This window comes from Plecotus auritus, assembly GCF_963455305.1.
Source record: "Plecotus auritus genome assembly, chromosome: 1".
Classification (NCBI taxonomy): domain Eukaryota; kingdom Metazoa; phylum Chordata; class Mammalia; order Chiroptera; family Vespertilionidae; genus Plecotus; species Plecotus auritus.
Genome location: NC_137770.1, coordinates 188,944,107 through 188,963,803, shown reverse-complemented (window position 1 = coordinate 188,963,803; position 19,697 = coordinate 188,944,107). Strand labels below are relative to the sequence as shown.

General features: G+C 48.1%; 1 protein-coding gene across 1 annotated transcript in view; it reads left to right on the top strand.

Annotated features, from left to right (window-relative positions):
- Positions 1 to 5,261: 5,261 nt before the first annotated feature.
- The window catches only part of AFF1 (ALF transcription elongation factor 1), a 194,984-nt gene continuing 180,548 nt past the window's right edge, over positions 5,262 to 19,697 (top strand). Inside the window, exon 1 of the mRNA XM_080643431.1 lies at positions 5,262 to 5,587. The gene's annotated coding sequence lies outside the window, so the exon portion shown is untranslated. The remainder of the gene's footprint in view (positions 5,588 to 19,697) is intronic.

Genomic DNA, 19,697 nt, shown 5'->3' with positions numbered 1-19,697 from the left:
CCCACCAGCCAATCAGGAGTGAGTATGCAAATTAACCCAACAAATATGGCGGCCGGGGGTGGGGTGGGAAGCTTGCAATGCAGGCATTCCGCACCACTCCCGGCCACTCCGGGCCTCTGGGCAGCATGTGAAGGCAGTGCCAGCAGCCAGGGAAAGGAAGGCTCATTCTGGCACAAATCTTCATGCTTTGGGCTTCTAGTCCTATATAATAAAGAGCTAATATGCAAATGGTTGTCACACCCTCACACCATCATGCCATAACATCTCAGACACTCAACACTGGGGAGAGAAGAATGGGGACCAGCCAGGCTGTGGCCCGGGAGAGAGACAAGCCACCTGCCCCACGGTCCCGGGTACCATCAGCTGCGTCTGCACCTGCAGCCCAGGAGAGGGACAAGCTGCCCGCCCCACGGTCCGGGTGCCAATGGCTGGGGCTGCAGCCCGGGAGAGGGACAGGCCGCCTGCCCCGTGGTCCCTGGCTCCTGCGGCTGTGGCCCAGGAGAAGCCGCCAGCCCAGGCGAAGCTGGTCTGGATCCTGGCTGCCTGCGGCTGGCCAGAGGGAGGGAAGCCTGGGTCCCAGGTGCCTGTGACCGGCTGGAGGAAATAATCCTGGGTCCCAGATGCGGGGTGAGGCAGAGGCGGTTAGGAGCGATCAGGCCAGCAGGGGAGCAGTAAGAGGTGATCAGGCCAGTAGGGGAGCAGTTAGGGGCGATCAGGCAGGTAGGCAGAGGTTGTTAGGGGTGATTAGGCAGGCAGAGGGGTTAGGGGCAATCAGGCAGGCAGGCAGGCAAGCAGTTAGGAGCCAGCAGTCCCAGATTATGAGAGGCAGTCGGACATCCCCTGAGGGGTCCCGGATTAGAGAGGGTGCAGGACGGGCTGAAGGACCCCCCCACCCCCCCACCCCCGTGCACGAATTTCATGCACTGGGCCTCCAGTTTTAATTACAATCAGTGTGCACCTAGTTCTTCTTACAGCAAGAGGCAGCAGGTTTATTTTGGATATCTGCCTCCCAGGTAGAGAAACAAAGCGAGGGATTTCTGCACCTGCCTATGATCTATGCCAGCTCTCAGCACACTGTCTGCCCTGGCCTCGGGGATTAGGATTGCAGCCTGGCTGTCTCCTACTTGTTTTCTTATGGCAGCCACAGTACCAGTAATCTTTCCAAAATGCAACCTGAGCAAATCAACCTCCTACCCACTGCACCGAGCATGAAAGGAAAACCTCCTAGGTTGGCACTTAGGGCCCTTCACCATCAGTTTCCGGTTGACCTTTCCTGTTCCACTTTTTTTTTTTTTTTTTTTTAATCACTGCCCCCTCATAATTTCATCCTGACATCCTCCTCCTCCTCTTGTTTGTGTTCTGTTTGGGGAACTGGCTTTCCCTCCACTTCCCTTTACCTAGTTTAGCTCACCCTTCCTCCTCAGTCTTCACTATCACCCTCTCCTCACCTGCACCACCTTCCCCCAGCTCGTCATGAGTTGTTTTCTTTCACAAGGATAAACACTCAGCTCTCATCTTAGTTAAGATTTATTTTACATTCTGGCTAGTGTCGCTCAGTGGTTGAGTGTGGACCCATGAACCCAAGAGGTCGCAGTTGGATTCCGGGTCAGGGCACATGCCCAGGATTCAGGCTCAATCCCCAGTGGGGGGCATGCAGGAGGCAGCCTATCAGTGATACTATCTTATCATTGATGCTGCTATCTCTCTTTCTTTCTTCCTCTCTGAAATCAATAAAAATACATATATTTTAAAAAGGAATATATTTAAGCACTGGCTGGTTTGGCTCAGTGGATAGAGAGTCAGCCTGCGGACTAAAGGGTCCCGAGTTCGATTCCAGTCAAGGGCATATGTCCAGGTTGCGGGCACGATCCCCAGTAGGGGGCATGCAGGAGGCAGCCGATCAATGATTCTCACATCATTGATGTTTCTATTTCTCTCTCCTCTCTTCCTCTCTGAAATCAATAAAAATATATTTTTTAAAAATGGAAATGTATTTAACATTTTACATTGTGAAGAAATTGATGCCCTTTGAAATACCCATGCAGTCTATTTGGAGTAGCATAATTTAAACTGCTTGTTTAAAATGCTTGGGTCTTGTAGAGCTCAGGACTTCTGGCTGGCAAAGCAAAGAGCTGTTTGTGTTTCAATGCCGGCATATTTTCCACCAGTCTCGGTCTTAACGTGTGCTCCCTTCCCCTTATACAGGTGCTCTGAGAATACAGCCCATTAGCTTCTGAGAGTCCCAGGGGGTTCACTTGTTTGTCTTTAAATTTTTTAAAATAAAATTTATTGGGGTGACATTGGTTAATAGAATTATGTAAGTTTCAAGTATACAATTCTATAATACATCATGTGTATATTGCATTGTGTGTTTACCACCTGAAGTCAAAAAGTTTAAGTAAAATCATGGGTGAAATTTGTCAGGTAACATCCCAGGAGTTCTCACATGAAGAGGCAGCTAAAAAAGTACTATTATTGTATTAAAAAGCGAAACATTTTTCCCCAATTCTGTTTTAAAAAAGATCACTGATGTCAGAAACCTGCATCACCTTAGCAAGAACATAATCAGAAATATATGTGGCCCTAACCGGTTTGGCTCAGTGGATAGAGCCTCAGCCTGCGGACTCAAGGGTCCCAGGTTCGATTCCGGTCAAGGGCATGTACCTTGGTTGTGGGCACATCCCCAGTGGGGGGTGTTCAGGAGGCAGCTGATTGATGTTTCTCTCTCATCGATGTTTCTGGCTCTATCGCCCTCTCCCTTCCTCTCTGTAAAAAATCAATAAAATATATTTAAAAAATATATATGTGATTAGGTTGTCAAGATTAAGAAAGTGTTAGAATTGCATTGAGTAAGCTAAAAATATAATTTAAGAATTCCTATAATGAAGTAGATAGAGGAACTGTAGCTAAAAAGCGAAGTATCTGCATCTCTATTGCATAATTACCTTTGTTTATGTCATAATTAAAAAAATAGATACAGTATAATCGTGATTTAAAATAGACAGCTTATTTATCATTGACATAATGTTATCTGGAGAAAAGGCAGAAAGCAACGTAAAAACTCACTGGAATGACTATCCTGCTTTTTCTTTATTTATTATGAAAAAATTAATTTTGATTTTAGTTTTTAAATAACGTACCACCTTTCTGGAAATTAACCAGTAGAAGTGTGCGTTGGAATTGTTTATTTACTGGCTTGTTTGCACTAGGCACCAGAACCTCAGGAAAACAGAAGCGCTGTCTTTGTCGTTGACATGGCCCCTCGCCTGGCCCACCACCTGAAGAATACTCATTTAAATGGAATGAACTACTCTATGAACCAAAGCTACATCATCTTCAACAAAGCATTTTGCAAAATTACATCCCTTAGCATCAAAAGCAGGAAAATAAAATTATCAAACCTCCACTGTCAGCATCATTTACTAAGTTGACTACAGTTGGGAGGTATTAGGAGATATTATGGGATGGAAAAAGGAACACAACAAAAGAAAATATTTTTAAATAGGAGAGATAAAAACCTACAGAATTTATATTACTATACTTATAATTTTTATAATAAAATATGTTAGTTACATACGAAAATATTAAAATATTTGTTATGATTAGAATAGATCTCAATCTCTATTAGAAACTTTAGGAAGTTGCACAGGCCTGGCTGGTGTGGCTCAGTTTGTTGGAGACCAAAAGGTTGCAGGTTCAATTCCCAGTCTGGGCACATACTTAGGTTGAGGGTTCGATCCCAAGTTGGGGTGGGTGCAGAAAGCCACCAATTGGTGTTTCTCTCTCTAAAGTCGAACAGACATCCATCTGTTGGAAGTGACTCCTTTCCCACCTCGCTCAGGGGTGACCTCCAAAACTTTCATCAAGAATGATGCCAGATTTCATTAAGAACACCTTAATTATTTAGTTGTTCAGGTAAATCAAATCAACATCATCATGAGAGATCAGGAGGAGGGAGAAGAATTATATTTTGGCAAACAATTCATGGGAAATTAAGTCAAGTAGCCAAGAGTTTAATTTGGAAATGCAAATATGTATTGATTAGGTTGTCCATAAAACACTATTCATGTGGACAGTGAAGAAACTATAAGGAACAAAGCAACAGTGACAAAAAATTTTTTTTAATTTAAAGAGTAAAATAAAAAATAAAAGAACATAGAGGATAAGGGGGCTATTTTTATATTAATTTACATTGTATTATATTTGAGTAAGTTGACTTTCTTCTTCCAAATAATTTCACCCACTTTAAATCATTAAGCCAGCAATTTTCAACCATCTGCATCAAGGATTTTTAAAACACGCAATACCTGACTAATTTAGTCAGGGGCACTGACCTTTTTTCCCTTAGATTGTCAAATAAATAAATGACAACAGCCAACACAACAATAGCCGTCGGGCATGAATGAATCAAAATTATACCTATTTTTTTGTTAGATCAGCAAAAATATGTATTTTTTTGGTGTGCTGCAGAATTTTAAAAATTAGTTTATGTGTGCCATGAGATGAAAAAGGTTGAAAATCACTGCATTAAGCCATTGGAAAATACCCATCTGGCCATTTAATGTAATCTTTCTGCATCTCTTTCAGGGAGGAAGGTTACACGAGGCAAAGAAAACAGCTTGATGCTTTTCTTGGTATGTTCATAGAAGGCATCCGTAGCACCTTGACCAGAGACTGTTAGCTTTCCCTTCTTTCTTTGGGGCTATTTGCCAAAGCCCCTAGAATTTTCTGGGATGGGGCTGGTGAAGAGCAAGAACCTGGAGGCTGGATTCAAGAGACCTGGTTTCTCATGCCACTTTGTAGCTGGTAACTTTGGGCACAATACCTATTTTCAGCTCTTTGGTTTTATTTATATGTTATAAGGTTGTTGTGAAGATGAGACAGCCTGTGTATGTAAAGCCCTTTAGAAGCTGTAAAACGCTCCCCAGATGTTAGTTATTATCTCCTCCAAAGATTCTGTTTCAATTGTATAGCAAATTGCAAAAAGGCTCCTTGACACTTTCAGTCAGAACTTGACCCTGAGCTTAATCTCGCTGTAAAGCAGAAAGGTTTCTGTGCTCCATACCAGCCCGGGGCAGGGTCACCCACGCTGCGGGTGCTGTCACTGCAGTACTCCATCCAGAGCCACTGCGCCCCCCTCCCCCCCCATCCTCCCACGGGTCTCCCCGGGAGGGCGGTGGTGTTCCTCGCCATTTGGTTGGCGCCAGCTAGAGGGCGTGGGCCGGGCGGAGCGGGGCAGCGCGGCTCCAGGGGAGAAGGGAGGAGCGGGGCCGGGCCTCCGAGGAGGGCGTGGCCTCGCCTCCCGGGCGTTCCAGGGCCACCGGCGCGCGGAGTTGGCGATCCCCGAGCGCAGGAGCGCGCGACTCTGCACACTCAGCCGTCGCCGGTGCATCGCGAGCACAGCTGCACCCTAGTCCCCGCGGCTCGGGAGTCGCGTCCCGTGCGAGACGCCGCTGAGCCCAGGGAGGACGAGCTGCTTGCTCTGCGCTCTTCGCACTCACGCCCCTTCCCCACCGCAACAGGTCAGGGGAGGGCGGAGGCGGCGAGGACGCACGACCCGGAGACTGAAGAACGAAAGGTCTGGAAGGTAAGCGGAGCACTGCGCCCCCCGCCCCGCCCCCCCGGGTTGGGTGTGAGTCTGGCCCCGAACCGCCGCCGCTGACTTCTGGGAAGCCCAGGCTCTCCCCCGCCTTGCCGCCGGCTTCCCAGCACGCTGACTCAAGTCGCTGGCCTTCCCACTTTTCCGGTGGGAACCTCCGGAGACGCGGACCTCGCACCGCCCTGACTTGCAAATGAGCGGCAGGTACCGTCTAGAAAAACCCGGGAGGGGCCCACAGGAAGAGACCCATCCTTCTCCCCCACTCCCACCTCCCCAAATTGGGCATCTGCCGGAGTGCCCCGCGTCTAACGGAAAGATGTTCGGTCGTTTGAACCTGGTCCCAGGGTTGCGTAAGAGAAGAGTCCCAGAAGTTTCTCGGGGCGTAAGAGCGGGGCTTTTCTCTCCCCCATCCTATGCCCCCCCTCTTCCCGGCATTGTCACCCCTCCCCCTGGCGCCTAGTAGAGATCAGCGGTTCCAGTCTCAGCTGGTGGAGGTTGAGAGGCAAGCGCGCGTCGGTGGTCCGCAGCCTCCGGCGAGGGCGGGGGACAAGTTGGAGGCGTCTCTGCGACTTGTCCCTGGACGAGGGAGGCGGCGCCTGCAGAGCGTGGGACTGATTAATTTCTCGTGCTAATCTTCCCCTGCGCGTGATCCGCTGTGACTGTCGCCTTGCGACTTTGGGAGCGCTAGGGTGGGCGCATTAAAAGGGAGAGGAAGTGGAGGGTGGTCTGAATCGTACTTTCCCTTCTGGTAATGTCAGTTAAAGAAGCAGCGAGAGGCGTTTGAGGGTCTTGGTCTTCTAGGAGTTTCCACACCCCACATTGTTATGCAAATTGTCCCTGGAAGATCCTGGGCTTTGAGGTGGAGGTGTGTCCTGGGCTGGGGGGAGGGGACGGTAGGGAGGGCCTTGCGGACCCAATGTTTTTGCGTTTTGAGGGTGGGATGTGGGTGATTTTAACCTTGTTGGCACCCGTTGGAGGTGGGAGGCGGAGGATATGATACACCATCCAGGAACCAGACGGATTTTCAACCTTCTAAGCGAAACCGTAAATTAAGGCGAAGACCTAGTCTGTGTTCCCTGGGACAGCTGCAAAGGGAGAGGGACTCAGTAATTGAGGCTTAGAAACGTCCGGCCAGGGAGATGCCGGAGAGGTACGGGCATTTTGCTTGTGCCAGGTTCTTTCAGAGCAAGGTCCTGCAGAGCTGGTAGAAGGCAGGCGGCGGTGGGTTTCTCTCCCAGACCCCCGTGGTGTCAGACTCAGAGTGGGGATAGGAAACACGAAAAAGAAAAAGACCTTTGGACCCGAGAGTCTAACTAGTTCTGCTAAGAGACTACTCAGGCATGGCCCTGTTTCAGTGTTTACTTCCTCTGTCTAATGCATTTCCTTAGCTTGCCTTTCGTCGGCAGTGGAAAGGATTCCTTGAGTGGATATTCTGGAAATAAATTCACAGGAGAGTTGAAAATTCTGGATGGTTTGCCTGCTTTAATTTAAAGGTGTCTCTTGCCAGAGTCGGAGAGTATTGTATTTGAAGATAAATATGTGGAAAAGGAATGGAGAGAGAAGTGAGGGATAAATGACCAAAGAAAATGAAGGGAGACTAGGAGAGAAAGCAAGAAAATAGATAATTAGTACTTGAAACTACTTTAATTCAACTAATTTAGGAGAGAGGGAGTGAAGGAAAGGATTTGGGTCAGATTCAGTCACTTTAAGGCAGAAAGGTGTTGAAGAGTGGAATACAAGGCTTTGACAAAAGATATTGGGGACTCCCACACTCCCACCTATCTTTTCTTTTCTAAATATGACTTTAAGGCTTGATGAGGCAGGGGATGTGAGACTTTCAGGTATATTACTGTGAACTCTTTTGCTTCCCACTTGCCGGAAGAAAGTGAACTGTTATGTATCAGAGTTAATATGTCTTATTCACTTACTGTAGCAATTGAATTTCTGTAGCGTCCTTGGCATTTGTCTTTCCTTAACTCTTCAAATTTGTACAAATACAATTTCAAAGAATCATAATGTGTTTAACTTAGAATTCAAAAACCATCCAGAGACAGATAATTTATGGCAAGAGTAAAGCCCAGCAGATTTTATTTTATTATTATTATTTTTAAAATATATTTTATTGATCTTTTACAGAGATGTAGGGAGAGGGATAGACAGTTAGAAACATCCATCAGCTGCCTCCTGCACACCCCCCACTGGGGATGCATCTGCAACCAAAGGTACATGGCCTTGACCGGGATGGAACCTGGGACCCTTTAGTCTCAGGCCGATGCTCTATCCACTGAGCCAGACCGGCCACCGCCAAGCCCAGCAGATTTTAAACATTGCTTTCTCCTGCCAGCTGCAGAATATGTTTTTGTTTTTGTTTGCCACCAGAAGTCACTGTTTCACTGGGGTCACAGTAGTAAGTAGATTGACTACATCAAACTGGCTGCTTCTCCAGTTTCCTATCTGGCTTAACTGAATTTTGTAATGAGCTGGTTGAACTAAACGTTACTTTTTTTTATTGAACTCTACAAAGCAATGTATATTGCCTTGGGAGTTGGAAAGATGGGTAAAAACTTCTTTGTAGTATGTTTTACAAAGTGAAAGAAGTTTCATCCTCAACTCTGTAATTTGTTGCTCTTTCATAAAAAATTTTGCATAGTCCTTTCTGAAGTTAGTTGACTGTTCCAAATCTTGAGATGGATTTATGCTTCACTTTTTAAAAGGTAAAGCTAATTTACATATAAATATTTTTGATCATACACAGGGAACAATATACTTGCAGATGTCCCGTAAGGTATGGCACTATAACAGGGCTATTCATCTGACTGTTAAAGCCCTACACTGAAAACTGGCCTTCAACTTGAATCTATTTGCTATCTTATCTTAGATATGTCTGTTAAAGTTAAAAGCCCAAAGTTCCCCTACTATTTCAAGACTAGACCGTTAGCTAATTTTTCAGGAGATTGAGAAAGTATGTTGGAGACGGTACAAATTAAGGAACTCCATTTACCAGAAATATACAAAGCTTTGTAAATAATTGTAAAATAAATTTATTTCCCTCATTAAATTATAAATTCAACAATGGTTTCTATTCCCAAATGATATAATTGGCAGTGTTGTTTGTGTGTGTGTGTGTGTGTGTGTGTGTTTTAGCATTCTTTCTCTCTATTATATACAGTTGTAGCTTATTTAATATTTGCTAAATTACTAAAATTCTACCACAGGGCAGAAATAAATGTGCACTATGTTATTCTTTGTAGGTACACATCCTTTATTTCTGACCATTTACTAGTATATGTGCAGGACAGTTTGTTACAGACTTGAAGCCATGAGGCCCCAAGGCCATCAGGGTTGCTAATTGCAGTTGCTGTCTTATCCTTAGGACAGAACTCCTTCACTCATGTTCTCCAGGGGAAGGACATCAGCTGATTTTCTTAATTTATCTGGCCCATTTTAAACATGACTAAGGATTTCTTGTTAGAGCGACTTTTTCCTACTAAAAGACCGAGATTATTGTGAAAAGTGGAGTCCAGAGCAATCAGTTATATCATTAGTATAATACCCCATAGTTATTCCTGATACCTCATAAGTACTGAGCATCTTCTATGTGCCAGACAGTACTTCAAGCAGGTGGAGTGTGTGCTCATGTAGCACAAAAGCTGTTTACCAGCGCTCACAGGACGTATCACTTAAGTCTAATTGTGACTCTGAAGTTGGAGTTCATTTTCCATTTGAAAATCAGGAAATTGAGTTGAAGAAGTGACTTGACTATGACTCAAAGCCTGGTGCCCTTTCTGCGGTGGTACACTGTGCTGGCTGTGTTGATATGCGGTTTCCTGTTTTTCAGGAATTACAGCTTGACTCTAAATAAAATATAAATACTGTTTCTCCTTGGCTAAGTAATTCTTTCTGATCATTATGGGAATGAAAAAGGAGGTATTTTCATTTAGCATTCTGGACATATGTTTGTGACTCCAAAGGAAAATATTATGCAGACCTATTAAACAGACATGTGGTGTTTATTTGCACCAGATGAAAATCTTTACCTTCCTTAAAATGAAATGCAAGGGCTTATGAACTGTGCTTGAAATTTGTTATTCAAGTTATAAAAAGTCAGTTCGCAGTCCAGGATAGACCCATACCATTTCCTTCAGCCTTGTAGATTCAGTGAACATATAGAGAATGTAAGCATCAGAATCTCCTGGAAGGCTTGTTAAAACACAGATGTCCTGCTCCTCTCCCCCAAGTTTCTGATTCAGTAGTCTGCGGTAATGCCCAGGAATTTGCATTTGTAACATGTTCTCAGGTGATGTTGATGCTGCCAGGTCTGGAACTACACTTTGAGGACTACTGAAGTATAGCAGAGAATTTAAAAGTATGCTTTCTGAGCCTGACAGATTGAGCTAGAATCTTGGATAGGACACCCACTAGCTGTTAGACCTTAGGAAAATTACTTAACTTCTTGTTAACTGTGAAGGCTCTGAAACTTTACCCTATTTTCAAGCTAACAAACCTGCCACAGTCTCATAGACTCCCCTCAGCCCAGCCTGCACCCTCTCCAATCAGGGACCCCTGGGGATGTCTGACTGCCAATTGGGCCTAAACCGGCAGTCAGACATCCCTCTCACAATACGGGACCACTGGCTCCTAACTGCTCATCTCCCTGCCTGCCTGATCACCCCTAACTGCCCCCCCTGCTGGCCTGGTCACCCCTAACTGCCTCCCCCGCTGGCCTGGTCACCCCTCACTGCTTCCCTCCCCCCCCCCCCCCCCCCCCCCGCCGGCCTGGTCACCCCCAACTGCCCCCTCTGCCGGCCTGGTTGCCCCACGCAGCCCGCTGCTCAGTCGTTTGGTCGGCCCTCACTAACCCCCTGCCGGCCTGGTAGCCCCACGCAGCCTGCTGCTCAGTCGTTTGGTCGGCCCTCACTAACCCCCCTGCCGGCCTGGTCACCCCATGCAGCCTGTTCGGTCGTCCATTCAGTTGCGACTGTCGCTTAGGCTTTTATATATATACTATCTAATAAAATAGTAATATGCAAATTGACCATCACTCCAACACACAAGATGGCTGCCCCTATGTGGTCAAAGATCCTGCCCCCATGTGGACACAAGATGGCCACCACAAGATGGCCAGCAGGGGAGGGCAATTGTGAGGGACCAGGCCTGCAAGGGAGGGCAGTTGTGGGTGATCAGACCAGCAGGGGAGGGCAGTTGGGAGGGACCAGGCCTGCAAGGGAAGGTAGTTGGGGGCAATCAAGCCTGCAGGGGAGGGCATTTAGGGGTGACCGGGCTGGCAGAGGAGAGAAGTTGGGGACAACTGGGCCAGCAGGGAAGGGCAGTTGCAGGGGACCCAGACCTGCAGGGGAGAGCAGTTCAGGGGGACCAGGCCTGCAGGGGAGGGCAGTTAGGGGTGACCAAGCCCACAGGTGAGGGCAGTTAGGGGTGACCAGGCCTGCAGGGGAGCAGTTAGGCATCAATCAGGCTGGCAGGGGAGTGGTTAGGGGGTGACCAGGCTGGCAGGCAGAAGCGGTTAGGGGCAATCAGGAAGGCAGGCAGGCGAGCAGTTGGGAGCCAGCAGTCCTGGATTGTGAGTCCCGGTAGGATCGGGCCTAAACGGGCAGTCAGACATCCCTCGAGGGGTCCCAGATTGGAGAGGGTGCAGACTGGGCTGAGGGACACACACCCCGTGCATGAATTTTGTGCACCGGGCCTCTAGTATAGATATAAAAGCCTAATATGCAAAGAGTCTCTCCTCAAAAGTTCAATCACTCACTATGATGTGGGCTGACCACCAGTGGTGGCGTGGAATGAAGGGAGGCCCAGGTGGCAGCCAGCACTTGGGGAAGGGAGGCCCCAGCCAGCAGTCAGCAGCCACTAGGGACCCTACCCGTGCATGAATTTCATGCACTGGGCCTCTAGCTACTAATAATAGCTGTAGCCAGAGTATCAACATTTTCTTACACTGGTTCCCTAAACCCCAGTTCCCAAAGAAAGATGTGGAGAGAGCCAGTGACACCTGCAAAGACAGTGGGTTGCATTACAGGAGAGGAATCCTGAGTTTAGGGAATCCTAATCTTTTATAATGGGCAGTAAGCATGCATGCCCATTACTCCAGAGGGACATATTATCTTGATGATACTGGACAGTCAACATGCTACCCTTTGCTAGAGGGAGACACCATCTCTGTTTTCCGATGCTGTTCTCTATACAAGCATCCTTAAAGGTTGTCTGGAACAATGGCATTTGGTGCTTCTTCCTGTACAGTGTGCAGAAATGTCATAGGCCTTTCAAGGAGGATTGGCTCTCATTATAAAATGGTGTTAACAATGTAGTAGTACCTCCCTTATTGGGTAGTTGGGTAGATTAAAGGCACTAAGATTTGGCAAGTACTTGGAGCAGAGCTTAAGTGCTACATAAATATTTCCTACTAGAGGCTCTAGCAGCTGCTGGATGCTGGCTGCTGGCCGGGGCCTCCCTCCCTTCCCCCAGCCAGCCCGCCCCCTGGTTGAACTCCTGGAAGAACTCCCGGTCGAGGGGCAATTTGCATACTACACTTTTATTATATAGGACTAGGGGCGCAGTGCACGAATTCGTACATCTTGAAAGGAACTTGGGCTTTGAGGCTGTGGTGGGCATAGGGGCGGGTCTCGGTCCATCCTCTGCACCCCCGCCTGGCCCCTCCCACCATGGCCCCTGGTCCTCTGTCTGCTGGCAGCCCCGCTCCCGCCACTGCCACTCCCATGCACTGATGGGGCTGGCAGCCGCCACTCGCACCTGCTGACAGTGCTGAGTGATCGGGGCTGGTGCTGGGCGCTGGCAGCGGGTGAGAGCAGCGGGTCCGGTGCTGGCAGCAGGTGCAAGCAGGTGCGAGCGCCAGGTGGGACCATGGCATGCAGGAGCAAAGAATTTTCAGTAACCACCAGAGGCTTGTCCCAATGACAGCGACCAGCACCCCACCTTGGTCTGGTGCCCCTACTCACCTGCTCCACCATCCCGCCGCGGCTGATGCTCGCCATGTTTCCTGCGTGCCCCGTGATGGTCAGCGCACGTCATAAAGACCGGTTCTGTTGTTCAGTTGTTCCACTGTTTGTTCTATTTGCATATTAGCCTTTTATTACATAGGATTATTACACCTGAAGGACAAAAAAATGTGTTTTTTAAATGGCAAGTATTGCCTTATAAAATGAAATAATTTGATTTACTGAGTATCCCTAACTTTGAGTTTGTTCCAAGAAACTTCTTTAATGGGTCTAACTTCTAAAATGGGGATCATGCATCATAAGATATCTTACCAGCCCACAGGGAATGAAACAGCAACATTTAACTACTAATATCCATGTGCTCTCCCATGTTTCTCTACCTCCTTATGGTTACACAGAATTATGTGACTAATCCTGTCCAGTAGGCTGTCTGTGGGAGTAACGTGTATTTCTGGGCTGAGGCATTTAAGTGGCTCTTACAAGACCCTCCAACTGTCTTGTTACAGTAAACCCTGAAGCCACATTTTGAGATAGTGGAGCTTCCAACAGCTTGGGTTTCTCCAAGTGGAGAAAAGCTCCCTACCCTTCTCTCTACTCCAACACAGCAACATGCAATGGACATAAAGAACGACATGAAATAATTCTTTGTTTTGTCAAGCCACTCTGATTTTGGGGTTACTTTGCTGCTAAAACATAACCTAGACTATATTCTCACTATATTTCAGTGCCTGTAATACCTGCCTGCTGTGAGAAAGTTGACAGCCAATTATCTATATACCAGAGGCCCGATGCACGAAGATTCGTGCAAGAATGGACCTTCCTTCCCTTGGCTGCCGGCTCCGTCTTCGCTCTGGCTGGAGCCACCTTTCTGCTCCAGCTCAGGGCCACCTTTCTGCCTTTCCACGCTGCCCAGAGGCCCAGAGCGGCTGGGGTGGTGCGGAACGTCTGCGTTGTTTCTATGGTGACGACGCAAGCATCCCACCCCACCCCTGGCCACTCAGCGCCTGTGTATGCAAATTAGCCCGCCATCTTTTTTTAATATATCCTATCTAATAAAAGAGTAATATGCAAATTGACCATCACTCCAACACACAGGATGGCTGCCCCCATGTGGACACAAGATGGCTGCCACAAGATGGCCGGAAGGGGAGGGCAGTTGTGGGAGATCAGGCCAGCAGGGGAGGGCAGTTGGGAAGGACCAGGCCTGCAAGGGAGGGCAGTTGGGGGTGATCAGGCCAGCAGGAAAGGGCAGTTAGGGGGGACCCAGGCCAGCAGAGGAGGGAACTTGAGGGCGACCGGGCCTGCAGGGAAGGGCAGTTGCGGGGGACCCAGGCCTGCAGGGGAGAGCAGTTGTGGGGGACCAGGCCTGCAGGGGAGGGCAGTTGGGGGTGACCAGGCCTGCAGGAGAGGGCAGTTAGGGGTGACCAGGCCTGTAGGGGAGGGCAGTTAGGGGCAATCAAGCTGGCAGGGGAGCAGTTAGGCATTAATCAGGCTGGCAGGGGAGTGGTTAGGGGGTGATCAGTCTGGCAGGCAGAAGCAGTTAGGGGCAATCAGGAAGGCAGGCAGGTGAGCAGTTGGGAGTCAGCAGTCCTGGATTGTGAGAGGGATGTCCGACTTCCCTTTTAGGCCTGATCCTCCCAGTAAGATTGGGCCTAAACGGGCAGTTGGACATCCCTCGAGGGGTCCCAGATTGGAGAGGGTGCAGGCTTGGCTGAGGGACACACATCCCCGTGCACGAATTTCATGCACTGGGCCTCTAGTATATATATATATATTTTATTGTGATATATATATATATTTTTTACAGAGAGGAAGAGAGAGGGATAGAGAGTTAGAAACATTGATGAGAGAGAAACATCAATCAGCTGCCTCCTGCACACCTCCTACTGGGGATGTGCCCACAACCAAGGTACATGCCTTGACCGGAATTGAACCTGGGACCTTTCAGTCCGCAGGCTGATGCTCTATCCACTGAGCCAAACCGGTTAGGGCTAACTGGCCATCTTTGTTGGGTTAATTTGCATACTCACTCCTGATTGGCTGGTAGGTGTCATAAAGGTACGGTCAATTTGCATCTTACTTTTATTAGTGTAGCTATAAAAGCCTAAGTAACTGAATGACCGAACGACCGGAACGATCGGTCATTATGACGTGCACTGACCACCAGGGGACAGATGCTCAACGCAGGAGCTGCCCCCTAGTGGTCAATGCGCTCCCACAGCAGGAGCACCACTCAGCTGATTGGTCCCAGGAGCCCACCAGCCCAGTGGCTACTCACTGTCTCAATAGTCCTGCATGTCCAATCTCCGGAGAACGGGCCAGGCACCGACGGATCAGTGCCGCCGGCACAATCCTGACAGCGCTGTCGACCTCCTGAAAGTCAGCCTCTGGCACCGCATCTGCTTCCCCTCCCTAGATGCTGCACAAGGACGAAACAATATAAAAGCAGCTGCCAGGTGGCTCCTGGCAACCAGCATGAATGTCAGTGGGATGGATCCAGATCCCGGGCTGGCAAGGGCGTCCCACCACCCGCCTGGAGGGCTGATCGCGTCCCGGCCCTTCCACCCCAACCCCTCTGGGGATCCCATCCATGCACGAATTTGTGCACCAGGCCTCTAGTTTTAAAATATAGACTCTGGGTGTATATACTAGTATATGTAAAGCTAGATATGAGGTTTGCATTCTGCTGAGGGAATATAAGCAAATAACACCTGTCTATTCAGTGTACATTAATTCAGAAAGTGTACATTAATTCAGTTAAGTACTGTAGAAAGAGGTGTGGTCAACACTGATATTTAGGAAAATGCCCACTCCCATTTGTTGTTGCTAAGGGGACTTTCATGTGTGGGGGACTACATTGTACTCAGCCTCAGGTGACAGCTCATGTGTGTTCTCAGTGATGACACAACTTGTATTCTGATTTCTCTGTCTCCCCTGCAGCCAGCTTGAGGCCATGTGACCTAGTTATGTTTTTGAAAACCAAAGTTTTGGAGAAAGATGTTCCCTTTTTTTTTTGGACAAAAGGAGGCATAGGGACCACATCCTCTCATTTTCTTCTTGCCTGGAATGTAGATGAGATGTTGGGTTAGGGCAGCAACCTTTTTGTGCCAGGAGGTGACAGGCATAAAGACAGCATGCTGAAAATGGCAGAGCCGGAGACAGAGCTGCAGAGGGCCTCACTGAACAGCTACACCTATACCAGTAGCTGCCATCTTAGAGACTCGCTATAGGAGAAATGTAAACGTCTGTTAATTAAGCCACTGTTACTTGCTGTGAGATCCATTCCTAACCTGCATAGTCTAATGGAATAGGGGGGAGTTGGTTGGAGGGTGTAGTTGAGGGCACAACTGTGCAATGTTAGCTGTTATAATCAGGTAAGGCCTCTTTGAGAACGTATCATTGCACTGAGACCCGAATGATGAGAGGGAGTCAACAGGATGTGGGGTGTGTACTTGGGTTTGGGTTTGGGATAGTGCCAGAGCCCCCTTGAACAAATATTTGAAGTGGAGAAGAGGTAGTTGGGGAAATTGTGTTCCATGATGGATTTCTAAGCTTGTGGGCTCCATATGGCATTGGAGCTAAAGGACCTGGAGGTGCTCTGTCAGTTTGAGCCCCTGGGAGATTATGATCTACTTGGGGTAGAATTCTGGAGAATTCACATGAAAACAGTGTGTGACCCATGACTCACCACTGACACATTGTCCATTAGGAAGAGACGGTTATTCCTGGAGAGTATGTGTGCGGTCTCCAGACTGAGTTCCTTCCCTCAGAGTCTCCTATGGAAACTGGGTCAGAGTCATGGGGCTTTGAGACCTGAAGAGCTGTTTGTCCAGTTGAAGAGCTGCTCTAATGCATGAATTCTACATAGCATGTGCTTTGGTTGGCAGAAAAATAACCAGAGCAACTGCTACCATTTACTGAGTGCTTACCATGAGCTGAGCATCATGCTAAAAGTACTGCCAACATTGAACCCTGCAGCAACCCCATGAATCCCCGTGTTACTGATGAGGAAGCTGAGACCTTAGGGAACAGTATTTTCTTGAGGTCATAGAGCTAGCAGGTTGCAAAACAGGCCTTTTAACTAGCATGTCATTAAAAAAAAAAAAAAAAAAAAAGACTCCTGAGGGGAGGTTCCCTGGAATGTGCTAAGTTTTAGAAGCACTTAATGACCTAGAACAGAATATTTAAAATATCCTGAGTCATAGTTTGTATTCCTTCCCTTTTTACTTTCCTTTTTTAAACATATGATTATGCTGATTTTAGAGAGAGAGAAAAAGGGAGAGGGAAAAAGAGTGAGAGATATCGATGTAAGAGAGAAACATTGATTCCGCACCCACCCAACCAGGAATCAAACCCTCAACCCGGGTATGTTCTCTGACCCGGAATCAAACCAGCAACCAAAGGACGACGCTCAACCAACTGACCAAGGCCCCCCCGCTTTTTAAAAAAATATATTTTTATTGATTTCAGAGAGGAAGGGAAAGGGAGAGAACGATAGAAACATCAATGATGAGAGAGAATCATCGATTGGCTGCCTCCTGCACACCCCCACTGGGGATCGAGCCCGCAACCCCGGCATCTGCTCTGACCAGAATTGAACCTGGGACTCTTCAGTCCGCAGGCTGATGCTCTGTCCGCTGAGCCAAACCAGCTAGGGCAGCCCTTTTTTCTTATATATGTGTGTATGGTGTGAGTGTCTATAACACTAAATTTTTTTTTTTACTTGACCTGTTTTACCTGCCATTTTGGGGGAGAAGAGCAGTTTGAGATATATAGCATTTTTATTTCTGAATAAATTTATTTTGCAAGAGACTGGAAGGACCATAGAAGGGTCACTTAGATGTACCTGGCAAGGTACATTTCTAAATGAGACATAATAGTCTGTGTCACATACATAAAATTGAATGTAGACAGTGCTGACTTAAATAACAAGAGCTGCTATGTATTGAATATCTATGATGTATCGGTATGCTAGGCATTTTAGCTAGATTATGTAATTCACTCTTCTCAGTACCTGTAAAATAGGCCATTTTCTATTTTACAGAGGGGAGTACTGAGGCTGATAGGGCTTAGTTTGCCCAAAGTGATCACCTGCCTCACTTGAACCTAGTTTCTTTCTGCTGCACAGGACCAGGCCTACAGGGGAGGGCAGTTGGGGGGGGGGGGATCAGGCCTGCAGGGGAGGGCAGTTTGGGGGGGGGGGAATCAGGCCTGCAGGGGAGGGCAGTTGGGGGGGAAATCAGGCCTGCAGGGGAGGGCAGTTGGGGGGGGAATCAAGCTGGCAGAGGAGGGCAGTTGGGGGGGATCAGGCGGGCAGGGGAGGGCAGTCAGGGGGGACAATGCCTGCAGGGGAGGGCAGTTAGGGGTGACCAGGCCTGCAGGGAGGGCAGTTGGGGCGACCAGGCCTGCAGGGAGGGCAGTTGGGGGCAACCGGGCCTGCAGGGGAGGACAGTTAGGGGTGACCAGGCCTGCAGGGGAGGGAAGTTGGGGGCAACCAGGCTGGCAAGGGAGGGCAGTTAGGAGTGACCAGGCCAGCAGGGGAGGGCAGTTGGGGGTGACCAGGCCTGCAGGGGAGGGCAGTTAGGGGCAATTGGGCTGGCAGGGGAGCAGTTAGGCATCGATCAGGCAGGCAGAGGAGTAGTTAGCGGGTGATCAGGGTGGCAGGAGGAAGTGGTTAGGGGCAATCAGGCAGGCAGGCAGGTGAGCGGTTCGGAGCCAGCAGTCCTGGATTGTGAGAGGGATGTCTGACTGCCTGTTGGGATCAGGTCTAAACAGGCAGTCGGACATCCCTCAAGGGGTCTCAGATTGGAGAGGGTGCAGGCTGGGCTGAGAGACACATACCCCCTGCATGAATTTTGTGCACCGGGCCTCTAGTATAAAAATATTTGATTTCAATATTTATAGACCAGTACATTTTCCCTCCAACCCCCATATTTAGAGAAAAAAATGTTACAAAGGTAGTATATGATTCATTGCATAAGAATGAAAGGTGAAAGTGCCCTTTTTCAGAAAAGCTACTAGCAGTTTGGTATATGTACATGCACACTTGTGTGGGAGTGTGTGTTACCATAAACGTAAATATGAAGCATTTTATTTTTAAGCTCACATTGTGTTTCTGTTTTCACATTATGCATTTTGTTCAGCATCTTATTTGGATAAACTTATTCTTTTGATGTTACATTGCATGTTGTGCTGTGTCCTAATGGATTTAGCCATTTCTGTGTTGGTATGTATTAGGTTACCAGTTTTCTTCTTATTTAAACAATATTTTATTGGCACATACCTCCTTGTAGATATCTGAATATATATATAATCCTCACCAAAGGATATGTTCATAAGAGAGAGAGAGGGAGAGAAAGGGAAAGGGAGAAAGAGAGAGAGAGAGAGAGAGAGAGCGAGAGAGAGAGAGACAGAGGAGAGAGAGAGGGGGAGGGAGAGGGAGAGGGAGAGGGAGAGGGAAGCATTAATGAGAAAGAAACATTGATTGGCTGCCTCCTGCACGCGCCCCAATCGGTAGTGGAACCAGCAACCTAGGTATTGCCCTGACTGGGAATTGAACTCACAGCCTTTTGGTGCATGGGGTGACACTCCAACTAACTGAGCCACCCAGCCGGACATGACTGTATTTTTAAGAAAGTTTTTTTGAAGAATTGGTCAAGGGAAGCACATACTAATTTCCTTTCTTAGCCGTGGTTTAGGGTAATGCCTTCCTGACCACAGCAGGCCTCCGTTCTAACCCGACCTTAGGGCTGGCTTGCATGGCTACTCCATGCATCGGTGCAGGTCAGGCATCAGCACCCCAACAGGCTTTCATAAGCTGACTTGGGTCTTACTGTGAGCCATAGCTGAGAGAGTCGATAATCTGGTGATTCCGCCTCCTCGCCCCTGCCTCTATGGAAAGGACCGTGCCTTCCAGTGAAGTCGTGAATGGGAGTTGCTCAGACTAGTCCCTAGTTGTGCCCAGAGGCCACATCCCTCAGAAAATACGTCTCCTCCCACCTCCCAGCAAGTCAGTAATGGCACCCAGGGGTTGGGCTGAATTCTTCAGTCAGTCTTAGGTTAGTGTTAGTCTCTAGAACACCGTGGGCAAACTACGGCCCCGCGGAGCCGAAAGAGCGGAGGGTTCT